Genomic DNA, 26,291 nt, shown 5'->3' with positions numbered 1-26,291 from the left:
AGCACTTGTGATGTTCCAATGGCTTAGAGGGTTAATGCCCCTGTCTTTTAAACAGGAGTTCATGAATTCTAGTCCTCAGAGAGCTCTTTTTCATTTACTTACCAATAAGTTTCCTATAGAGCCAATGGAAATTTGCATTGATTTTGGGATTGAGATAGTGCAATTGTGAGATAGAATCTGTACTAAGTGTTCATAAAGAACAATATGTCATTACAAGCTGTTTAGATTGGCATTAAGAATAGCATAGTAAAACCAATGGATTTCTTTTTGAACTTACCTAATAGTGGTTCATTGGTCACTGCCCTTCTTGACTTAAATTTGCACCTGTGATGTTGCTGTGGCTTACTGGGTTAATGCACCTGTCTTGTGAAAAGGATTTCATGAGTTCTAATCCTTGGAGAGTCTTTTTCATTTACTTACTAATAAGCTTCCTATGGAGCAATGGAAATTTGCATTGATTTTGAGATATAGAATCTGTATTACGTGTTCATCAAGAACAATACGTCATGATGCGCTGTAAAGATTGGCATTAAGAATAACATAGTGAAACCAATGGATTTCTTTTTGAACTTACCTAATAGTGATTCATTGGTCATTGCCCTTCTTGACAACGTTTTGCACTTGTGATGTTCCAGTGGCTTACTTGGTTAGTGCGCCTGTCTCATAAACAGGAGTTCATGAGTTCAAATTCTCAGAGAGTTTTTTCATTTACTTACTAATAAGCTTCCTATAGAGCCAATGGAAATTTGCATTGATTTTGGGATTGAGATAGTGCAATTGTGAGATATAGAATCTGTATTACGTGTTCATCAAGAACAATACGTCATGATGCGCTGCAAAGATTGGCATTAAGAATAACATAGTGAAACCAATGGATTTCTTTATGACCTTACCTAATAGTGATTCAATGTTCGCTGCCCTTCTTGACATCACTTAGCACTTGTGATGTTCCAATGGCTTAGTGGGTTAATGCACCTGTCTTTTAAACAGGAGTTCATGAGTTCTAATCCTTGGAGAGTCTTTTTCATTTACTTACTAATAAGCTTCCTATGGAGCCAATGTAAATTTGCATTGATTTTGGGATTGAGATAGTGCAATTGTGAGATAGAATCTGTACTAAGGGTTCATAAAGAACAATATGTCATTACAAGTTGTTTAGATTGGCATTAAGAATAGCATAGTAAAACCAATGGATTTCTTTTTGAACTTACCTAATAGTGATTCATTGGTCACTGCCCTTCTTGACATAAATTTGCACCTGTGATGTTGCTGTGGCTTACTGGGTTAATGCACCTGTCTTGTAAAAAGGATTTCATGAGTTCTAATCCTTGGAGAGTCTTTTTCATTTACTTACTGATAAGCTTCCTATGGAGCCAATGTAAATTTGCATTGATTTTGGGATTGAGATAGTGCAATTGTGAGATATAGAATCCGTATTACGTGTTCATCAAGAACAATACGTCATGATGCGCTGCAAAGATTGGCATTAAGAATAACATAGTGAAACCAATGGATTTCTTTATGACCTTACCTAATAGTGATTCAATGTTCGCTGCCCTTCTTGACATCACTTAGCACTTGTGATGTTCCAATGGCTTAGTGGGTTTTTGCCCCTGTCTTTTAAACAGGAGTTCATGAGTTCTAATCCTTGGAGAGTCTTTTTCACTTACTTACTAATAAGCTTCCTATGGAGCCAATGTAAATTTGCATTGATTTTGGGATTGAGATAGTGCAATTGTGAGATAGAATCTGTACTAAGTGTTCATAAAGAACAATATGTCATTACAAGCTGTTTAGATTGGCATTAAGAATAGCATAGTAAAACCAATGGATTTCTTTTTGAACTTACCTAATAGTGGTTCATTGGTCACTGCCCTTCTTGACTTAAATTTGCACCTGTGATGTTGCTGTGGCTTACTGGGTTAATGCACCTGTCTTGTGAAAAGGATTTCATGAGTTCTAATCCTTGGAGAGTCTTTTTCATTTACTTACTAATAAGCTTCCTATGGAGCAATGGAAATTTGCATTGATTTTGAGATATAGAATCTGTATTACGTGTTCATCAAGAACAATACGTCATGATGCGCTGTAAAGATTGGCATTAAGAATAACATAGTGAAACCAATGGATTTCTTTTTGAACTTACCTAATAGTGATTCATTGGTCATTGCCCTTCTTGACAACGTTTTGCACTTGTGATGTTCCAGTGACTTACTTGGTTATTGCGCCTGTCTCATAAACAGGAGTTCATGAGTTCAAATTCTCAGAGAGTTTTTTCATTTACTTACTAATAAGCTTCCTATAGAGCCAATGGAAATTTGCATTGATTTTGGGATTGAGATAGTGCAATTGTGAGATATAGAATCTGTATTACGTGTTCATCAAGAACAATACGTCATGATGCGCTGCAAAGATTGGCATTAAGAATAACATAGTGAAACCAATGGATTTCTTTATGACCTTACCTAATAGTGATTCAATGTTCGCTGCCCTTCTTGACATCACTTAGCACTTGTGATGTTCCAATGGCTTAGTGGGTTAATGCCCCTGTCTTTTAAACAGGAGTTCATGAGTTCTAATCCTTGGAGAGTCTTTTTCATTTACTTACTAATAGGCTTCCTATGGAGCCAATGTAAATTTGCATTGATTTTGGGATTGAGATAGTGCAATTGTGAGATAGAATCTGTACTAAGGGTTCATAAAGAACAATATGTCATTACAAGCTGTTTAGATTGGCATTAAGAATAGCATAGTAAAACCAATGGATTTCTTTTTGAACTTACCTAATAGTGATTCATTGGTCACTGCCCTTCTTGACATAAATTTGCACCTGTGATGTTGCTGTGGCTTACTGGGTTAATGCACCTGTCTTGTAAAAAGGATTTCATGAGTTCTAATCCTTGGAGAGTCTTTTTCATTTACTTACTGATAAGCTTCTTATGGAGCCAATGTAAATTTGCATTGATTTTGGGATTGAGATAGTGCAATTGTGAGATATAGAATCTGTATTACGTGTTCATCAAGAACAATACGTCATGATGCGCTGCAAAGATTGGCATTAAGAATAACATAGTGAAACCAATGGATTTCTTTTTGAACTTACCTAATAGTGATTCAATGTTCGCTGCCCTTCTTGACATCACTTAGCACTTGTGATGTTCCAATGGCTTAGAGGGTTAATGCCCCTGTCTTTTAAACAGGAGTTCATGAATTCTAGTCCTCAGAGAGCTCTTTTTCATTTACTTACCAATAAGTTTCCTATAGAGCCAATGGAAATTTGCATTGATTTTGGGATTGAGATAGTGCAATTGTGAGATAGAATCTGTACTAAGTGTTCATAAAGAACAATATGTCATTACAAGCTGTTTAGATTGGCATTAAGAATAGCATAGTAAAACCAATGGATTTCTTTTTGAACTTACCTAATAGTGGTTCATTGGTCACTGCCCTTCTTGACTTAAATTTGCACCTGTGATGTTGCTGTGGCTTACTGGGTTAATGCACCTGTCTTGTGAAAAGGATTTCATGAGTTCTAATCCTTGGAGAGTCTTTCTCATTTACTTACTAATAAGCTTCCTATGGAGCAATGGAAATTTGCATTGATTTTGAGATATAGAATCTGTATTACGTGTTCATCAAGAACAATACGTCATGATGCGCTGTAAAGATTGGCATTAAGAATAACATAGTGAAACCAATGGATTTCTTTTTGAACTTACCTAATAGTGATTCATTGGTCATTGCCCTTCTTGACAACGTTTTGCACTTGTGATGTTCCAGTGGCTTACTTGGTTATTGCGCCTGTCTCATAAACAGGAGTTCATGAGTTCAAATTCTCAGAGAGTTTTTTCATTTACTTACTAATAAGCTTCCTATAGAGCCAATGGAAATTTGCATTGATTTTGGGATTGAGATAGTGCAATTGTGAGATATAGAATCTGTATTACGTGTTCATCAAGAACAATACGTCATGATGCGCTGCAAAGATTGGCATTAAGAATAACATAGTGAAACCAATGGATTTCTTTATGACCTTACCTAATAGTGATTCAATGTTCGCTGCCCTTCTTGACATCACTTAGCACTTGTGATGTTCCAATGGCTTAGTGGGTTAATGCACCTGTCTTTTAAACAGGAGTTCATGAGTTCTAATCCTTGGAGAGTCTTTTTCATTTACTTACTAATAAGCTTCCTATGGAGCCAATGTAAATTTGCATTGATTTTGGGATTGAGATAGTGCAATTGTGAGATAGAATCTGTACTAAGGGTTCATAAAGAACAATATGTCATTACAAGCTGTTTAGATTGGCATTAAGAATAGCATAGTAAAACCAATGGATTTCTTTTTGAACTTACCTAATAGTGGTTCATTGGTCACTGCCCTTCTTGACTTAAATTTGCACCTGTGATGTTGCTGTGGCTTACTGGGTTAATGCACCTGTCTTGTGAAAAGGATTTCATGAGTTCTAATCCTTGGAGAGTCTTTTTCATTTACTTACTAATAAGCTTCCTATGGAGCAATGGAAATTTGCATTGATTTTGAGATATAGAATCTGTATTACGTGTTCATCAAGAACAATACGTCATGATGCGCTGTAAAGATTGGCATTAAGAATAACATAGTGAAACCAATGGATTTCTTTTTGAACTTACCTAATAGTGATTCATTGGTCATTGCCCTTCTTGACAACATTTTGCACTTGTGATGTTCCAGTGGCTTACTTGGTTATTGCGCCTGTCTCATAAACAGGAGTTCATGAGTTCAAATTCTCAGAGAGTTTTTTCATTTACTTACTAATAAGCTTCCTATAGAGCCAATGGAAATTTGCATTGATTTTGGGCTTGAGATAGTGCAATTGTGAGATAGAATCTGTACTAAGTGTTCATAAAGAACAATATGTCATTACAAGCTGTTTAGATTGGCATTAAGAATAGCATAGTAAAACCAATGGATTTCTTTTTGAACTTACCTAATAGTGATTCATTGGTCACTGCCCTTCTTGACATAAATTTGCACCTGTGATGTTGCTGTGGCTTACTGGGTTAATGCACCTGTTTTGTAAAAAGGATTTCATGAGTTCTAATCCTTGGAGAGTATTTTTCATTTACTTACTGATAAGCTTCCTATGGAGCCAATGTAAATTTGCATTGATTTTGGGATTGAGATAGTGCAATTGTGAGATATAGAATCTGTATTACGTGTTCATCAAGAACAATACGTCATGATGCGCTGCAAAGATTGGCATTAAGAATAACATAGTGAAACCAATGGATTTCTTTTTGAACTTACCTAATAGTGATTCAATGTTCGCTGCCCTTCTTGACATCACTTAGCACTTGTGATGTTCCAATGGCTTAGTGGGTTAATGTCCCTGTCTTTTAAACAGGAGTACATGAATTCTAGTCCTCAGAGAGCTCTTTTTCATTTACTTACCAATAAGTTCCCTATAGAGCCAATGGAAATTTGCATTGATTTTGGGATTGAGATAGTGCAATTGTGAGATAGAATCTGTACTAAGTGTTCATAAAGAACAATATGTCATTACAGGCTGTTTAGATTGGCATTAAGAATAGCATAGTAAAACCAATGGATTTCTTTTTGAACTTACCTAATAGTGGTTCATTGGTCACTGCCCTTCTTGACATAAATTTGCACCTGTGATGTTGCTGTGGCTTACTGGGTTAATGCACCTGTCTTGTAAAAAGGATTTCATGAGTTCTAATCCTTGGAGAGTCTTTTTCATTTACTTACTAATAAGCTTCCTATGGAGCCAATGGAAATTTGCATTGATTTTGGGATTGAGATAGTGCAATTGTGAGATAGAATCTGTACTAAGTGTTCATAAAGAACAATATGTCATTACAAGCTGTTTAGATTGGCATTAAGAATAACATAGTGAAACCAATGGATTTCTTTATGACCTTACCTAATAGTGATTCAATGTTCGCTGCCCTTCTTGACATCACTTAGCACTTGTGATGTTCCAATGGCTTAGTGGGTTAATGCACCTGTCTTTTAAACAGGAGTTCATGAGTTCTAATCCTTGGAGAGTCTTTTTCATTTACTTACTAATAAGCTTCCTATGGAGCCAATGTAAATTTGCATTGATTTTGGGATTGAGATAGTGCAATTGTGAGATAGAATCTGTACTAAGGGTTCATAAAGAACAATATGTCATTACAAGCTGTTTAGATTGGCATTAAGAATAGCATAGTAAAACCAATGGATTTCTTTTTGAACTTACCTAATAGTGATTCATTGGTCACTGCCCTTCTTGACATAAATTTGCACCTGTGATGTTGCTGTGGCTTACTGGGTTAATGCACCTGTCTTGTAAAAAGGATTTCATGAGTTCTAATCCTTGGAGAGTCTTTTCTATTTACTTACTGATAAGCTTCCTATGGAGCCAATGTAAATTTGCATTGATTTTGGGATTGAGATAGTGCAATTGTGAGATATAGAATCTGTATTACGTGTTCATCAAGAACAATACGTCATGATGCGCTGCAAAGATTGGCATTAAGAATAACATAGTGAAACCAATGGATTTCTTTTTGAACTTACCTAATAGTGATTCAATGTTCGCTGCCCTTCTTGACATCACTTAGCACTTGTGATGTTCCAATGGCTTAGAGGGTTAATGCCCCTGTCTTTTAAACAGGAGTTCATGAATTCTAGTCCTCAGAGAGCTCTTTTACATTTACTTACCAATAAGTTTCCTATAGAGCCAATGGAAATTTGCATTGATTTTGGGATTGAGATAGTGCAATTGTGAGATAGAATCTGTACTAAGTGTTCATAAAGAACAATATGTCATTACAAGCTGTTTAGATTGGCATTAAGAATAGCATAGTAAAACCAATGGATTTCTTTTTGAACTTACCTAATAGTGGTTCATTGGTCACTGCCCTTCTTGACTTAAATTTGCACCTGTGATGTTGCTGTGGCTTACTGGGTTAATGCACCTGTCTTGTGAAAAGGATTTCATGAGTTCTAATCCTTGGAGAGTCTTTTTCATTTACTTACTAATAAGCTTCCTATGGAGCAATGGAAATTTGCATTGATTTTGAGATATAGAATCTGTATTACGTGTTCATCAAGAACAATACGTCATGATGCGCTGTAAAGATTGGCATTAAGAATAACATAGTGAAACCAATGGATTTCTTTTTGAACTTACCTAATAGTGATTCATTGGTCATTGCCCTTCTTGACAACATTTTGCACTTGTGATGTTCCAGTGGCTTACTTGGTTATTGCGCCTGTCTCATAAACAGGAGTTCATGAGTTCAAATTCTCAGAGAGTTTTTTCATTTACTTACTAATAAGCTTCCTATAGAGCCAATGGAAATTTGCATTGATTTTGGGCTTGAGATAGTGCAATTGTGAGATAGAATCTGTACTAAGTGTTCATAAAGAACAATATGTCATTACAAGCTGTTTAGATTGGCATTAAGAATAGCATAGTAAAACCAATGGATTTCTTTTTGAACTTACCTAATAGTGATTCATTGGTCACTGCCCTTCTTGACATAAATTTGCACCTGTGATGTTGCTGTGGCTTACTGGGTTAATGCACCTGTTTTGTAAAAAGGATTTCATGAGTTCTAATCCTTGGAGAGTATTTTTCATTTACTTACTGATAAGCTTCCTATGGAGCCAATGTAAATTTGCATTGATTTTGGGATTGAGATAGTGCAATTGTGAGATATAGAATCTGTATTACGTGTTCATCAAGAACAATACGTCATGATGCGCTGCAAAGATTGGCATTAAGAATAACATAGTGAAACCAATGGATTTTTTTTTGAACTTACCTAATAGTGATTCAATGTTCGCTGCCCTTCTTGACATCACTTAGCACTTGTGATGTTCCAATGGCTTAGTGGGTTAATGTCCCTGTCTTTTAAACAGGAGTACATGAATTCTAGTCCTCAGAGAGCTCTTTTTCATTTACTTACCAATAAGTTCCCTATAGAGCCAATGGAAATTTGCATTGATTTTGGGATTGAGATAGTGCAATTGTGAGATAGAATCTGTACTAAGTGTTCATAAAGAACAATATGTCATTACAAGCTGTTTAGATTGGCATTAAGAATAGCATAGTAAAACCAATGGATTTCTTTTTGAACTTACCTAATAGTGATACATTGGTCACTGCCCTTCTTGACATAAATTTGCACCTGTGATGTTGCTGTGGCTTACTGGGTTAATGCACCTGTCTTGTAAAAAGGATTTCATGAGTTCTAATCCTTGGAGAGTCTTTTTCATTTACTTACTGATAAGCTTCCTATGGAGCCAATGTAAATTTGCATTGATTTTGGGATTGAGATAGTGCAATTGTGAGATATAGAATCTGTATTACGTGTTCATCAAGAACAATACGTCATGATGAGCTGCAAAGATTGGCATTAAGAATAACATATTGAAACCAATGGATTTCTTTTTGAAGTTACCTAATAGTGATTCAATGTTCGCTGCCCTTCTTGACATCACTTAGCAGTTGTGATGTTCCAATGGCTTAGTGGGTTAATGCCCCTGTCTTTTAAACAGGAGTTCATGAGTTCTAGTCCTCAGAGAGCTCTTTTTCATTTACTTACCAATAAGTTTCCTATAGAGCCAATGGAAATTTCCATTGATTTTGGGATTGAGATAGTGCAATTGTGAGATAGAATCTGTACTAAGTGTTCATAAAGAACAATATGTCATTACAGGCTGTTTAGATTGGCATTAAGAATAGCATAGTAAAACCAATGGATTTCTTTTTGAACTTACCTAATAGTGGTTCATTGGTCACTGCCCTTCTTGACATAAATTTGCACCTGTGATGTTGCTGTGGCTTACTGGGTTAATGCACCTGTCTTGTAAAAAGGATTTCATGAGTTCTAATCCTTGGAGAGTCTTTTTCATTTACTTACTAATAAGCTTCCTATGGAGCCAATGGAAATTTGCATTGATTTTGGGATTGAGATAGTGCAATTGTGAGATAGAATCTGTACTAAGTGTTCATAAAGAACAATATGTCATTACAAGCTGTTTAGATTGGCATTAAGAATAGCATAGTAAAACCAATGGATTTCTTTTTGAACTTACCTAATAGTGATTCATTGGTCACTGCCCTTCTTGACATAAATTTGCAACTGTGATGTTGCTGTGGCTTACTGGGTTAATGCACCTGTCTTGTAAAAAGGATTTCATGAGTTCTAATCCTTGGAGAGTCTTTTTCATTTACTTACTAATAAGCTTCCTATAGAGCAATGGAAATTTGCATTGATTTTGAGATATAGAATCTGTATTACGTGTTCATCAAGAACAATACGTCATGATGCGCTGTAAAGATTGGCATTAAGAATAACATAGTGAAACCAATAAATTTCTTTTTGAACTTACCTAATAGTGATTCATTGGTCATTGCCCTTCTTGAAAACGTTTTGCACTTGTGATGTTCCAGTGGCTTACTTGGTTATTGCGCCTGTCTCATAAACAGGAGTTCATGAGTTCAAATTCTCAGAGAGTTTTTTCATTTACTTACTAATAAGCTTCCTATAGAGCCAATGGAAATTTGCATTGATTTTGGGCTTGAGATAGTGCAATTGTGAGATAGAATCTGTACTAAGTGTTCATAAAGAACAATATGTCATTACAAGCTGTTTAGATTGGCATTAAGAATAGCATAGTAAAACCAATGGATTTCTTTTTGAACTTACCTAATAGTGATTCATTGGTCACTGCCCTTTTTGACATAAATTTGCACTTGTGATGTTGCTGTGGCTTACTGGGTTAATGCACCTGTCTTTTTAAAAAGGATTTCATGAGTTCTAATCCTTGGAGAGTCTTTTTCATTTACTTACTGATAAGCTTCCTATGGAGCCAATGTAAATTTGCATTGATTTTGGGATTGAGATAGTGCAATTGTGAGATATAGAATCTGTATTACGTGTTCATCAAGAACAATACGTCATGATGCGCTGCAAAGATTGGCATTAAGAATAACATAGTGAAACCAATGGATTTCTTTATGACCTTACCTAATAGTGATTCAATGTTCGCTGCCCTTCTTGACATCACTTAGCACTTGTGATGTTCCAATGGCTTAGTGGGTTAATGCCCCTGTCTTTTAAACAGGAGTTCATGAGTTCTAATCCTTGGAGAGTCTTTTTCATTTACTTACTAATAAGCTTCCTATGGAGCCAATGTAAATTTGCATTGATTTTGGGATTGAGATAGTGCAATTGTGAGATAGAATCTGTACTAAGGGTTCATAAAGAACAATATGTCATTACAAGCTGTTTAGATTGGCATTAAGAATAGCATAGTAAAACCAATGGATTTCTTTTTGAACTTACCTAATAGTGATTCATTGGTCACTGCCCTTCTTGACATAAATTTGCACCTGTGATGTTGCTGTGGCTTACTGGGTTAATGCACCTGTCTTGTAAAAAGGATTTCATGAGTTCTAATCCTTGGAGAGTCTTTTTCATTTACTTACTGATAAGCTTCCTATGGAGCCAATGTAAATTTGCATTGATTTTGGGATTGAGATAGTGCAATTGTGAGATATAGAATCTGTATTACGTGTTCATCAAGAACAATACGTCATGATGCGCTGCAAAGATTGGCATTAAGAATAACATAGTGAAACCAATGGATTTCTTTTTGAACTTACCTAATAGTGATTCAATGTTCGCTGCCCTTCTTGACATCACTTAGCACTTGTGATGTTCCAATGGCTTAAAGGGTTAATGCCCCTGTCTTTTAAACAGGAGTTCATGAATTCTAGTCCTCAGAGAGCTCTTTTTCATTTACTTACCAATAAGTTTCCTATAGAGCCAATGGAAATTTGCATTGATTTTGGGATTGAGATAGTGCAATTGTGAGATAGAATCTGTACTAAGTGTTCATAAAGAACAATATGTCATTACAAGCTGTTTAGATTGGCATTAAGAATAGCATAGTAAAACCAATGGATTTCTTTTTGAACTTACCTAATAGTGGTTCATTGGTCACTGCCCTTCTTGACTTAAATTTGCACCTGTGATGTTGCTGTGGTTTACTGGGTTAATGCACCTGTCTTGTGAAAAGGATTTCATGAGTTCTAATCCTTGGAGAGTCTTTTTCATTTACTTACTAATAAGCTTCCTATGGAGCAATGGAAATTTGCATTGATTTTGAGATATAGAATCTGTATTACGTGTTCATCAAGAACAATACGTCATGATGCGCTGTAAAGATTGGCATTAAGAATAACATAGTGAAACCAATGGATTTCTTTTTGAACTTACCTAATAGTGATTCATTGGTCATTGCCCTTCTTGACAACGTTTTGCACTTGTGATGTTCCAGTGGCTTACTTGGTTATTGCGCCTGTCTCATAAACAGGAGTTCATGAGTTCAAATTCTCAGAGAGTTTTTTCATTTACTTACTAATAAGCTTCCTATAGAGCCAATGGAAATTTGCATTGATTTTGGGCTTGAGATAGTGCAATTGTGAGATAGAATCTGTACTAAGTGTTCATAAAGAACAATATGTCATTACAAGCTGTTTAGATTGGCATTAAGAATAGCATAGTAAAACCAATGGATTTCTTTTTGAACTTACCTAATAGTGATTCATTGGTCACTGCCCTTCTTGACATAAATTTGCACCTGTGATGTTGCTGTGGCTTACTGGGTTAATGCACCTGTTTTGTAAAAAGGATTTCATGAGTTCTAATCCTTGGAGAGTATTTTTCATTTACTTACTGATAAGCTTCCTATGGAGCCAATGTAAATTTGCATTGATTTTGGGATTGAGATAGTGCAATTGTGAGATATAGAATCTGTATTACGTGTTCATCAAGAACAATACGTCATGATGCGCTGCAAAGATTGGCATTAAGAATAACATAGTGAAACCAATGGATTTCTTTTTGAACTTACCTAATAGTGATTCAATGTTCGCTGCCCTTCTTGACATCACTTAGCACTTGTGATGTTCCAATGGCTTGGTGGGTTAATGTCCCTGTCTTTTAAACAGGAGTACATGAATTCTAGTCCTCAGAGAGCTCTTTTTCATTTACTTACCAATAAGTTCCCTATAGAGCCAATGGAAATTTGCATTGATTTTGGGATTGAGATAGTGCAATTGTGAGATAGAATCTGTACTAAGTGTTCATAAAGAACAATATGTCATTACAAGCTGTTTAGATTGGCATTAAGAATAGCATAGTAAAACCAATGGATTTCTTTTTGAACTTACCTAATAGTGATTCATTGGTCACTGCCCTTCTTGACATAAATTTGCACCTGTGATGTTGCTGTGGCTTACTGGGTTAATGCACCTGTCTTGTAAAAAGGATTTCATGAGTTCTAATCCTTGGAGAGTCTTTTTCATTTACTTACTGATAAGCTTCCTATGGAGCCAATGTAAATTTGCATTGATTTTGGGATTGAGATAGTGCAATTGTGAGATATAGAATCTGTATTACGTGTTCATCAAGAACAATACGTCATGATGCGCTGCAAAGATTGGCATTAAGAATAACATATTGAAACCAATGGATTTTTTTTTGAAGTTACCTAATAGTGATTCAATGTTCGCTGCCCTTCTTGACATCACTTAGCAGTTGTGATGTTCCAATGGCTTAGTGGGTTAATGCCCCTGTCTTTTAAACAGGAGTTCATGAGTTCTAGTCCTCAGAGAGCTCTTTTTCATTTACTTACCAATAAGTTTCCTATAGAGCCAATGGAAATTTCCATTGATTTTGGGATTGAGATAGTGCAATTGTGAGATAGAATCTGTACTAAGTGTTCATAAAGAACAATATGTCATTACAGGCTGTTTAGATTGGCATTAAGAATAGCATAGTAAAACCAATGGATTTCTTTTTGAACTTACCTAATAGTGGTTCATTGGTCACTGCCCTTCTTGACATAAATTTGCACCTGTGATGTTGCTGTGGCTTACTGGGTTAATGCACCTGTCTTGTAAAAAGGATTTCATGAGTTCTAATCCTTGGAGAGTCTTTTTCATTTACTTACTAATAAGCTTCCTATGGAGCAATGGAAATTTGCATTGATTTTGAGATATAGAATCTGTATTACGTGTTCATCAAGAACAATACGTCATGATGCGCTGTAAAGATTGGCATTAAGAATAACATAGTGAAACCAATGGATTTCTTTTTGAACTTACCTAATAGTGATTCATTGGTCATTGCCCTTCTTGAAAACGTTTTGCACTTGTGATGTTCCAGTGGCTTACTTGGTTATTGCGCCTGTCTCATAAACAGGAGTTCATGAGTTCAAATTCTCAGAGAGTTTTTTCATTTACTTACTAATAAGCTTCTTATAGAGCCAATGGAAATTTGCATTGATTTTGGGCTTGAGATAGTGCAATTGTGAGATAGAATCTGTACTAAGTGTTCATAAAGAACAATATGTCATTACAAGCTGTTTAGATTGGCATTAAGAATAGCATAGTAAAACCAATGGATTTCTTTTTGAACTTACCTAATAGTGATTCATTGGTCACTGCCCTTCTTGACATAAATTTGCACTTGTGATGTTGCTGTGGCTTACTGGGTTAATGCACCTGTCTTTTTAAAAAGGATTTCATGAGTTCTAATCCTTGGAGAGTCTTTTTCATTTACTTACTGATAAGCTTCCTATGGAGCCAATGTAAATTTGCATTGATTTTGGGATTGAGATAGTGCAATTGTGAGATATAGAATCTGTATTACGTGTTCATCAAGAACAATACGTCATGATGCGCTGCAAAGATTGGCATTAAGAATAACATAGTGAAACCAATGGATTTCTTTTTGAACTTACCAATAGTGATTCAATGTTCACTGCCCTTCTTGACATCACTTTGCACTTGTGATGTTCCAATGGCTTAGTGGGTTAATGCCCCTGTCTTTTAAACAAGAGTTCATGAATTCTAGTCCTCAGAGAGCTCTTTTTCATTTACTTACCAATAAGTTTCCTATAGAGCCAATGGAAATTTCCATTGATTTTGGGATTGAGATAGTGCAATTGTGAGATAGAATCTGTACTAAGTGTTCATAAAGAACAATATGTCATTACAAGCTGTTTAGATTGGCATTAAGAATAGCATAGTAAAACCAATGGATTTCTTTTTGAACTTACCTAATAGTGATTCATTGGTCACTGCCCTTCTTGACATAAATTTGCACCTGTGATGTTGCTGTGGCTTACTGGGTTAATGCACCTGTTTTGTAAAAAGGATTTCATGAGTTCTAATCGTTGGAGAGTCTTTTTCATTTACTTACTGATAAGCTTCCTATGGAGCCAATGTAAATTTGCATTGATTTTGGGATTGAGATAGTGCAATTGTGAGATATAGAATCTGTATTACGTGTTCATCAAGAACAATACGTCATGATGCGCTGCAAAGATTGGCATTAAGAATAACATATTGAAACCAATGGATTTCTTTTTGAACTTACCTAATAGTGATTCAATGTTCGCTGCCCTTATTGACATCACTTAGCACTTGTGATGTTCCAATGGCTTAGTGGGTTAATGCCCCTGTCTTTTAAACAGGAGTTCATGAATTCTAGTCCTCAGAGAGCTCTTTTTCATTTACTTACCAATAAGTTTCCTATAGAGCCAATGGAAATTTGCATTGATTTTGGGATTGAGATAGTGCAATTGTGAGATAGAATCTGTACTAAGGGTTCATAAAGAACAATATGTCATTACAAGCTGTTTAGATTGGCATTAAGAATAGCATAGTAAAACCAATGGATTTCTTTTTGAACTTACCTAATAGTGGTTCATTGGTCACTGCCCTTCTTGACATAAATTTGCACCTGTGATGTTGCTGTGTCTTACTGGGTTAATGCACCTGTCTTGTAAAAAGGATTTCATGAGTTCTAATCCTTGGAGAGTCTTTTTCATTTACTTACTTATAAGCTTCCTATGGAGCCAATGTAAATTTGCATTGATTTTGGGATTGAGATAGTGCAATTGTGAGATAGAATCTGTACTAAGTGTTCATAAAGAACAATATGTCATTACAAGCTGTTTAGATTGGCATTAAGAATAGCATAGTAAAACCAATGGATTTCTTTTTGAACTTACCTAATAGTGATTCATTGGTCACTGCCCTTCTTGACATAAATTTGCACCTGTGATGTTGCTGTGGCTTACTGGGTTAATGCACCTGTCTTGTAAAAAGGATTTCATGAGTTCTAATCCTTGGAGAGTGTTTTTCATTTACTTACTGATAAGCTTCCTATGGAGCCAATGTAAATTTGCATTGATTTTGGGATTGAGATAGTGCAATTGTGAGATATAGAATCTATATTACGTGTTCATCAAGAACAATACGTCATGATGCGCTGCAAAGATTGGCATTAAGAATAACATAGTGAAACCAATGGATTTCTTTTTGAACTTACCTAATAGTGATTCATTGGTCACTGCCCTTCTTGACATAAATTTGCACCTGTGATGTTGCTGTGGCTTACTGGGCTAATGCACCTGTCTTGTAAAAAGGATTTCATGAGTTCTAATCCTTGGAGAGTCTTTTTCATTTACTTACTAATAAGCTTCCTATGGAGCAATTGAAATTTGCATTGATTTTGAGATATAGAATCTGTATTACGTGTTCATCAAGAACAATACGTCATGATGCGCTGTAAAGATTGGCATTAAGAATAACATAGTGAAACCAATGGATTTCTTTTTGAACTTACCTAATAGTGATTCATTGGTCATTGCCCTTCTTGACAACGTTTTGCACTTGTGATGTTCCAGTGGCTTACTTGGTTATTGCGCCTGTCTCATAAACAGGAGTTCATGAGTTCAAATTCTCAGAGAGTTTTTTTCATTTACTTACTAATAAGCTTCCTATAGAGCCAATGGAAATTTGCATTGATTTTGGGCTTGAGATAGTGCAATTGTGAGATAGAATCTGTACTAAGTGTTCATAAAGAACAATATGTCATTACAAGCTGTTTAGATTGGCATTAAGAATAGCATAGTAAAACCAATGGATTTCTTTTTGAACTTACCTAATAGTGATTCATTGGTCACTGCCCTTCTTGCCATAAATTTGCACTTGTGATGTTGCTGTGGCTTACTGGGTTAATGCACCTGTCTTTTTAAAAAGGATTTCATGAGTTCTAATCCTTGGAGAGTCTTTTTCATTTACTTACTGATAAGCTTCCTATGGAGCCAATGTAAATTTGCATTGATTTTGGGATTGAGATAGTGCAATTGTGAGATATAGAATCTGTATTACGTGTTCAAGAACAATACGTCATGATGCGCTGCAAAGATTGGCATTAAGAATAACATAGTGAAACCAATGGATTTCTTTTTGAACTTACCAATAGTGATTCAATGTTCACTGCCCTTCTTGACATCACTTTGCACTTGTGATGTTCCAATGGCTTAGTGGGTTAATGCCCCTGTCTTTTAAACAGGAGTTCATGAATTCTAGTCCTCAGAGAGCTCTTTTTCATTTACTTACCAATATGTTTCCTATAGAGCCAATGGAAATTTCCATTGATTTTGGGATTGAGATAGTGCAATTGTGAGATAGAATCTGTACTAAGTGTTCATAAAGAACAATATGTCATTACAAGCTGTTTAGATTGGCATTAAGAATAGCATAGTAAAACCAATGGATTTCTTTTTGAACTTACCTAATAGTGATTCATTGGTCACTGCCCTTCTTGACATAAATTTGCACCTGTGATGTTGCTGTGGCTTACTTGGGTTAATGCACCTGTTTTGTAAAAAGGATTTCATGAGTTCTAATCCTTGGAGAGTCTTTTTCATTTACTTACTGATAAGCTTCCTATGGAGCCAATGTAAATTTGCATTGATTTTGGGATTGAGATAGTGCAATTGTGAGATATAGAATCTGTATTACGTGTTCATCAAGAACAATACGTCATGATGCGCTGCAAAGATTGGCATTAAGAATAACATAGTGAAACCAATGGATTTCTTTTTGAACTTACCTAATAGTGATTCAATGTTCGCTGCCCTTCTTGACATCACTTAGCACTTGTGATGTTCCAATGGCTTAGAGGGTTAATGCCCCTGTCTTTTAAACAGGAGTTCATGAATTCTAGTCCTCAGAGAGCTCTTTTTCATTTACTTACCAATAAGTTTCCTATAGAGCCAATGGAAATTTCCATTGATTTTGGGATTGAGATAGTGCAATTGTGAGATAGAATCTGTACTAAGTGTTCATAAAGAACAATATGTCATTACAAGCTGTTTAGATTGGCATTAAGAATAGCATAGTAAAACCAATGGATTTCTTTTTGAACTTACCTAATAGTGATTCATTGGTCACTGCCCTTCTTGACATAAATTTGCACCTGTGATGTTGCTGTGGCTTACTTGGGTTAATGCACCTGTTTTGTAAAAAGGATTTCATGAGTTCTAATCCTTGGAGAGTCTTTTTCATTTACTTACTGATAAGCTTCCTATGGAGCCAATGTAAATTTGCATTGATTTTGGGATTGAGATAGTGCAATTGTGAGATATAGAATCTGTATTACGTGTTCATCAAGAACAATACGTCATGATGCGCTGCAAAGATTAGCATTAAGAATAACATATTGAAACCAATGGATTTCTTTTTGAACTTACCTAATAGTGATTCATTGGTCACTGCCCTTCTTGACATAAATTTGCACCTGTGATGTTGCTGTGGCTTACTGGGTTAATGCACCTGTCTTTTTAAAAAGGATTTCATGAGTTCTAATCCTTGGAGAGTCTTTTTCATTTACTTACTAATAAGCTTCCTATGGAGCAATGGAAATTTGCATTGATTTTGAGATATAGAATCTGTATTACGTGTTCATCAAGAACTATACGTCATGATGCGCTGTAAAGATTGGCATTAAGAATAACATAGTGAAACCAATGGATTTCTTTTTGAACTTACCTAATAGTGATTCATTGGTCATTGCCCTTCTTGACAACGTTTTGCACTTGTGATGTTCCAGTGGCTTACTTGGTTATTGCGCCTGTCTCATAAGCAGGAGTTCATGAATTCAAATTCTCAGAGAGTTTTTTCATTTACTTACTAATAAGCTTCCTATAGAGCCAATGGAAATTTGCATTGATTTTGGGCTTGAGATAGTGCAATTGTGAGATATAGAATCTGTATTACGTGTTCATCAAGAACAATACGTCATGATGCGCTGCAAAGATTGGCATTAAGAATAACATAGTGAAACCAATGGATTTCTTTTTGAACTTACCAAAAGTGATTCAATGTTCACTGCCCTTCTTGACATCACTTAGCACTTGTGATGTTCCAATGGCTTAGAGGGTTAATGCCCCTGTCTTTTAAACAGGAGTTCATGAATTCTAGTCCTCAGAGAGCTCTTTTTCATTTACTTACCAATAAGTTTCCTATAGAGCCAATGGAAATTTCCATTGATTTTGGGATTGAGATAGTGCAATTGTGAGATAGAATCTGTACTAAGTGTTCATAAAGAACAATATGTCATTACAAGCTGTTTAGATTGGCATTAAGAATAGCATAGTAAAACCAATGGATTTCTTTTTGAACTTACCTAATAGTGATTCATTGGTCACTGCCCTTCTTGACATAAATTTGCACCTGTGATGTTGCTGTGGCTTACTTGGGTTAATGCACCTGTTTTGTAAAAAGGATTTCATGAGTTCTAATCCTTGGAGAGTCTTTTTCATTTACTTACTGATAAGCTTCCTATGGAGCCAATGTAAATTTGCATTGATTTTGGGATTGAGATAGTGCAATTGTGAGATATAGAATCTGTATTACGTGTTCATCAAGAACAATACGTCATGATGCGCTGCAAAGATTAGCATTAAGAATAACATATTGAAACCAATGGATTTCTTTTTGAACTTACCTAATAGTGATTCATTGGTCACTGCCCTTCTTGACATAAATTTGCACCTGTGATGTTGCTGTGGCTTACTGGGTTAATGCACCTGTCTTTTTAAAAAGGATTTCATGAGTTCTAATCCTTGGAGAGTCTTTTTCATTTACTTACTAATAAGCTTCCTATGGAGCAATGGAAATTTGCATTGATTTTGAGATATAGAATCTGTATTACGTGTTCATCAAGAACTATACGTCATGATGCGCTGTAAAGATTGGCATTAAGAATAACATAGTGAAACCAATGGATTTCTTTTTGAACTTACCTAATAGTGATTCATTGGTCATTGCCCTTCTTGACAACGTTTTGCACTTGTGATGTTCCAGTGGCTTACTTGGTTATTGCGCCTGTCTCATAAGCAGGAGTTCATGAATTCAAATTCTCAGAGAGTTTTTTCATTTACTTACTAATAAGCTTCCTATAGAGCCAATGGAAATTTGCATTGATTTTGGGCTTGAGATAGTGCAATTGTGAGATATAGAATCTGTATTACGTGTTCATCAAGAACAATACGTCATGATGCGCTGCAAAGATTGGCATTAAGAATAACATAGTGAAACCAATGGATTTCTTTTTGAACTTACCAAAAGTGATTCAATGTTCACTGCCCTTCTTGACATTACTTTGCACTTGTGATGTTCCAATGGCTTAGTGGGTTAATGCCCCTGTTTTTTAAACAGGAGTTCTTGAATTCTAGTCCTCAGAGAGCTCTTTTTCATTTACTTACCAATAAGTTTCCTATAGAGCCAATGGAAATTTGCATTGATTTTGGGATTGAGATACTGCAATTTTGAGATAGAATCTGTACTAAGTGTTCATAAAGAACAATATGTCATTACAAGCTGTTTAGATTGGCATTAAGAATAGCATAGTAAAACCAATGGATTTCTTTTTGAACTTACCTAATAGTGATTCTTTGGTCACTGCCCTTCTTGACATAAATTTGCAACTGTGATGTTGCTGTGGCTTACTGGGTTAATGCACCTGTCTTGTAAAAGGATTTCATGAGTTCTAACCCTTGGAGAGTCTTTTTCATTTACTTACTGATAAGCTTCCTATGGAGCCAATGTAAATTTGCATTGATTTTGGGATTGAGATAGTGCAATTGTGAGATATAGAATCTGTATTACGTGTTCATCAAGAACAATACGTCATGATGCGCTGCAAAGATTGGCATTAAGAATAACATAGTGAAACCAATGGATTTCTTTTTGAACTTACCTAATAGTGATTCAATGTTCGCTGCCCTTCTTGACATCACTTAGCACTTGTGATGTTCCAATGGCTTAGAGGGTTAATGCCCCTGTCTTTTAAACAGGAGTTCATGAATTCTAGTCCTCAGAGAGCTGTTTTTCATTTACTTACCAATAAGTTTCCTATAGAGCCAATAGAAATTTGCATTGATTTTGGGATTGAGATAGTGCAATTGTGAGATAGAATCTGTACTAAGGGTTCATAAAGAACAATATGTCATTACAGGCTGTTTAGATTGGCATTAAGAATAGCATAGTAAAACCAATGGATTTCTTTTTGAACTTACCTAATAGTGGTTCATTGGTCACTGCCCTTCTTGACATAAATTTGCACCTGTGATGTTGCTGTGGCTTACTGGGTTAATGCACCTGTCTTGTAAAAAGGATTTCATGAGTTCTAATCCTTGGAGAGTCTTTTTCATTTACTTACTAATAAGCTTCCTATGGAGCCAATGTAAATTTGCATTGATTTTGGGATTGAGATAGTGCAATTGTGAGATAGAATCTGTACTAAGGGTTCATAAAGAACAATATGTCATTACAAGCTGTTTAGATTGGCATTAAGAATAGCATAGTAAAACCAATGGATTTCTTTTTGAACTTACCTAATAGTGGTTCATTGGTCACTGCCCTTCTTGACATAAATTTGCACCTGTGATGTTGCTGTGGCTTACTGGGTTATTGCACCTGTCTTGTAAAAAGGATTTCATGAGTTCTAATCCTTGGAGAGTCTTTTTCATTTACTTACTAATAAGCTTCCTATGGAGCCAATGTAAATTTGCATTGATTTTGGGATTGAGATAGTGCAATTGTGAGATAGAATCTGTACTAAGTGTTCATAAAGAACAATATGTCATTACAAGCTGTTTAGATTGGCATTAAGAATAGCATAGTAAAACCAATGGATTTCTTTTTGAACTTACCTAATAGTGATTCATTGGTCACTGCCCTTCTTGACATAAATTTGCACCTGTGATGTTGCTGTGGCTTACTGGGTTAATGCACCTGTCTTGTAAAAAGGATTTCATGAGTTCTAATCCTTGGAGAGTCTTTTTCATTTACTTACTGATAAGCTTCCTATGGAGCCAATGTAAATTTGCATTGATTTTGGGCTTGAGATAGTGCAATTGTGAGATATAGAATCTGTATTACGTGTTCATCAAGAACAATACGTCATGATGCGCTGCAAAGATTGGCATTAAGAATAACATAGTGAAACCAATGGATTTCTTTTTGAACTTACCTAATAGTGATTCAATGTTCGCTGCCCTTCTTGACATCACTTAGCACTTGTGATGTTCCAATGGCTTAGAGGGTTAATGCCCCTGTCTTTTAAACAGGAGTTCATGAATTCTAGTCCTCAGAGAGCTCTTTTTCATTTACTTACCAATAAGTTTCCTATAGAGCCAATGGAAATTTCCATTGATTTTGGGATTGAGATAGTGCAATTGTGAGATAGAATCTGTACTAAGTGTTCATAAAGAACAATATGTCATTACAAGCTGTTTAGATTGGCATTAAGAATAGCATAGTAAAACCAATGGATTTCTTTTTGAACTTACCTAATAGTGATTCATTGGTCACTGCCCTTCTTGACATAAATTTGCACCTGTGATGTTGCTGTGGCTTACTTGGGTTAATGCACCTGTTTTGTAAAAAGGATTTCATGAGTTCTAATCCTTGGAGAGTCTTTTTCATTTACTTACTGATAAGCTTCCTATGGAGCCAATGTAAATTTGCATTGATTTTGGGATTGAGATAGTGCAATTGTGAGATATAGAATCTGTATTACGTGTTCATCAAGAACAATACGTCATGATGCGCTGCAAAGATTAGCATTAAGAATAACATATTGAAACCAATGGATTTCTTTTTGAACTTACCTAATAGTGATTCATTGGTCACTGCCCTTCTTGACATAAATTTGCACCTGTGATGTTGCTGTGGCTTACTGGGTTAATGCACCTGTCTTTTTAAAAAGGATTTCATGAGTTCTAATCCTTGGAGAGTCTTTTTCATTTACTTACTAATAAGCTTCCTATGGAGCAATGGAAATTTGCATTGATTTTGAGATATAGAATCTGTATTACGTGTTCATCAAGAACTATACGTCATGATGCGCTGTAAAGATTGGCATTAAGAATAACATAGTGAAACCAATGGATTTCTTTTTGAACTTACCTAATAGTGATTCATTGGTCATTGCCCTTCTTGACAACGTTTTGCACTTGTGATGTTCCAGTGGCTTACTTGGTTATTGCGCCTGTCTCATAAGCAGGAGTTCATGAATTCAAATTCTCAGAGAGTTTTTTCATTTACTTACTAATAAGCTTCCTATAGAGCCAATGGAAATTTGCATTGATTTTGGGCTTGAGATAGTGCAATTGTGAGATATAGAATCTGTATTACGTGTTCATCAAGAACAATACGTCATGATGCGCTGCAAAGATTGGCATTAAGAATAACATAGTGAAACCAATGGATTTCTTTTTGAACTTACCAAAAGTGATTCAATGTTCACTGCCCTTCTTGACATTACTTTGCACTTGTGATGTTCCAATGGCTTAGTGGGTTAATGCCCCTGTTTTTTAAACAGGAGTTCTTGAATTCTAGTCCTCAGAGAGCTCTTTTTCATTTACTTACCAATAAGTTTCCTATAGAGCCAATGGAAATTTGCATTGATTTTGGGATTGAGATAGTGCAATTGTGAGATAGAATCTGTACTAAGTGTTCATAAAGAACAATATGTCATTACAAGCTGTTTAGATTGGCATTAAGAATAGCATAGTAAAACCAATGGATTTCTTTTTGAACTTACCTAATAGTGGTTCATTGGTCACTGCCCTTCTTGACATAAATTTGCACCTGTGATGTTGCTGTGGCTTACTGGGTTATTGCACCTGTCTTGTAAAAAGGATTTCATGAGTTCTAATCCTTGGAGAGTCTTTTTCATTTACTTACTAATAAGCTTCCTATGGAGCCAATGTAAATTTGCATTGATTTTGGGATTGAGATAGTGCAATTGTGAGATAGAATCTGTACTAAGTGTTCATAAAGAACAATATGTCATTACAAGCTGTTTAGATTGGCATTAAGAATAGCATAGTAAAACCAATGGATTTCTTTTTGAACTTACCTAATAGTGATTCATTGGTCACTGCCCTTCTTGACATAAATTTGCACCTGTGATGTTGCTGTGGCTTACTGGGTTAATGCACCTGTCTTGTAAAAAGGATTTCATGAGTTCTAATCCTTGGAGAGTCTTTTTCATTTACTTACTGATAAGCTTCCTATGGAGCCAATGTAAATTTGCATTGATTTTGGGCTTGAGATAGTGCAATTGTGAGATATAGAATCTGTATTACGTGTTCATCAAGAACAATACGTCATGATGCGCTGCAAAGATTGGCATTAAGAATAACATAGTGAAACCAATGGATTTCTTTTTGAACTTACCTAATAGTGATTCAATGTTCGCTGCCCTTCTTGACATCACTTAGCACTTGTGATGTTCCAATGGCTTAGAGGGTTAATGCCCCTGTCTTTTAAACAGGAGTTCATGAATTCTAGTCCTCAGAGAGCTCTTTTTCATTTACTTACCAATAAGTTTCCTATAGAGCCAATGGAAATTTCCATTGATTTTGGGATTGAGATAGTGCAATTGTGAGATAGAATCTGTACTAAGTGTTCATAAAGAACAATATGTCATTACAAGCTGTTTAGATTGGCATTAAGAATAGCATAGTAAAACCAATGGATTTCTTTTTGAACTTACCTAATAGTGATTCATTGGTCACTGCCCTTCTTGACATAAATTTGCACCTGTGATGTTGCTGTGGCTTACTTGGGTTAATGCACCTGTTTTGTAAAAAGGATTTCATGAGTTCTAATCCTTGGAGAGTCTTTTTCATTTACTTACTGATAAGCTTCCTATGGAGCCAATGTAAATTTGCATTGATTTTGGGATTGAGATAGTGCAATTGTGAGATATAGAATCTGTATTACGTGTTCATCAAGAACAATACGTCATGATGCGCTGCAAAGATTAGCATTAAGAATAACATATTGAAACCAATGGATTTCTTTTTGAACTTACCTAATAGTGATTCATTGGTCACTGCCCTTCTTGACATAAATTTGCACCTGTGATGTTGCTGTGGCTTACTGGGTTAATGCACCTGTCTTTTTAAAAAGGATTTCATGAGTTCTAATCCTTGGAGAGTCTTTTTCATTTACTTACTAATAAGCTTCCTATGGAGCAATGGAAATTTGCATTGATTTTGAGATATAGAATCTGTATTACGTGTTCATCAAGAACTATACGTCATGATGCGCTGTAAAGATTGGCATTAAGAATAACATAGTGAAACCAATGGATTTCTTTTTGAACTTACCTAATAGTGATTCATTGGTCATTGCCCTTCTTGACAACGTTTTGCACTTGTGATGTTCCAGTGGCTTACTTGGTTATTGCGCCTGTCTCATAAGCAGGAGTTCATGAATTCAAATTCTCAGAGAGTTTTTTCATTTACTTACTAATAAGCTTCCTATAGAGCCAATGGAAATTTGCATTGATTTTGGGCTTGAGATAGTGCAATTGTGAGATATAGAATCTGTATTACGTGTTCATCAAGAACAATACGTCATGATGCGCTGCAAAGATTGGCATTAAGAATAACATAGTGAAACCAATGGATTTCTTTTTGAACTTACCAAAAGTGATTCAATGTTCACTGCCCTTCTTGACATTACTTTGCACTTGTGATGTTCCAATGGCTTAGTGGGTTAATGCCCCTGTTTTTTAAACAGGAGTTCTTGAATTCTAGTCCTCAGAGAGCTCTTTTTCATTTACTTACCAATAAGTTTCCTATAGAGCCAATGGAAATTTGCATTGATTTTGGGATTGAGATACTGCAATTTTGAGATAGAATCTGTACTAAGTGTTCATAAAGAACAATATGTCATTACAAGCTGTTTAGATTGGCATTAAGAATAGCATAGTAAAACCAATGGATTTCTTTTTGAACTTACCTAATAGTGATTCTTTGGTCACTGCCCTTCTTGACATAAATTTGCAACTGTGATGTTGCTGTGGCTTACTGGGTTAATGCACCTGTCTTGTAAAAGGATTTCATGAGTTCTAACCCTTGGAGAGTCTTTTTCATTTACTTACTGATAAGCTTCCTATGGAGCCAATGTAAATTTGCATTGATTTTGGGATTGAGATAGTGCAATTGTGAGATATAGAATCTGTATTACGTGTTCATCAAGAACAATACGTCATGATGCGCTGCAAAGATTGGCATTAAGAATAACATAGTGAAACCAATGGATTTCTTTTTGAACTTACCTAATAGTGATTCAATGTTCGCTGCCCTTCTTGACATCACTTAGCACTTGTGATGTTCCAATGGCTTAGAGGGTTAATGCCCCTGTCTTTTAAACAGGAGTTCATGAATTCTAGTCCTCAGAGAGCTGTTTTTCATTTACTTACCAATAAGTTTCCTATAGAGCCAATAGAAATTTGCATTGATTTTGGGATTGAGATAGTGCAATTGTGAGATAGAATCTGTACTAAGGGTTCATAAAGAACAATATGTCATTACAGGCTGTTTAGATTGGCATTAAGAATAGCATAGTAAAACCAATGGATTTCTTTTTGAACTTACCTAATAGTGGTTCATTGGTCACTGCCCTTCTTGACATAAATTTGCACCTGTGATGTTGCTGTGGCTTACTGGGTTAATGCACCTGTCTTGTAAAAAGGATTTCATGAGTTCTAATCCTTGGAGAGTCTTTTTCATTTACTTACTAATAAGCTTCCTATGGAGCCAATGTAAATTTGCATTGATTTTGGGATTGAGATAGTGCAATTGTGAGATAGAATCTGTACTAAGGGTTCATAAAGAACAATATGTCATTACAAGCTGTTTAGATTGGCATTAAGAATAGCATAGTAAAACCAATGGATTTCTTTTTGAACTTACCTAATAGTGGTTCATTGGTCACTGCCCTTCTTGACATAAATTTGCACCTGTGATGTTGCTGTGGCTTACTGGGTTATTGCACCTGTCTTGTAAAAAGGATTTCATGAGTTCTAATCCTTGGAGAGTCTTTTTCATTTACTTA

Source organism: Phyllobates terribilis, unplaced genomic scaffold, assembly GCF_046119375.1.
Source record: "Phyllobates terribilis strain yellow unplaced genomic scaffold, ASM4611937v1 Scaffold_4__5_contigs__length_816908805, whole genome shotgun sequence".
NCBI classification, from domain to species: Eukaryota; Metazoa; Chordata; class Amphibia; order Anura; family Dendrobatidae; genus Phyllobates; species Phyllobates terribilis.
The sequence above is the reverse complement of the archived record's forward strand: the minus strand, read 5'-3'. Positions refer to the sequence as shown.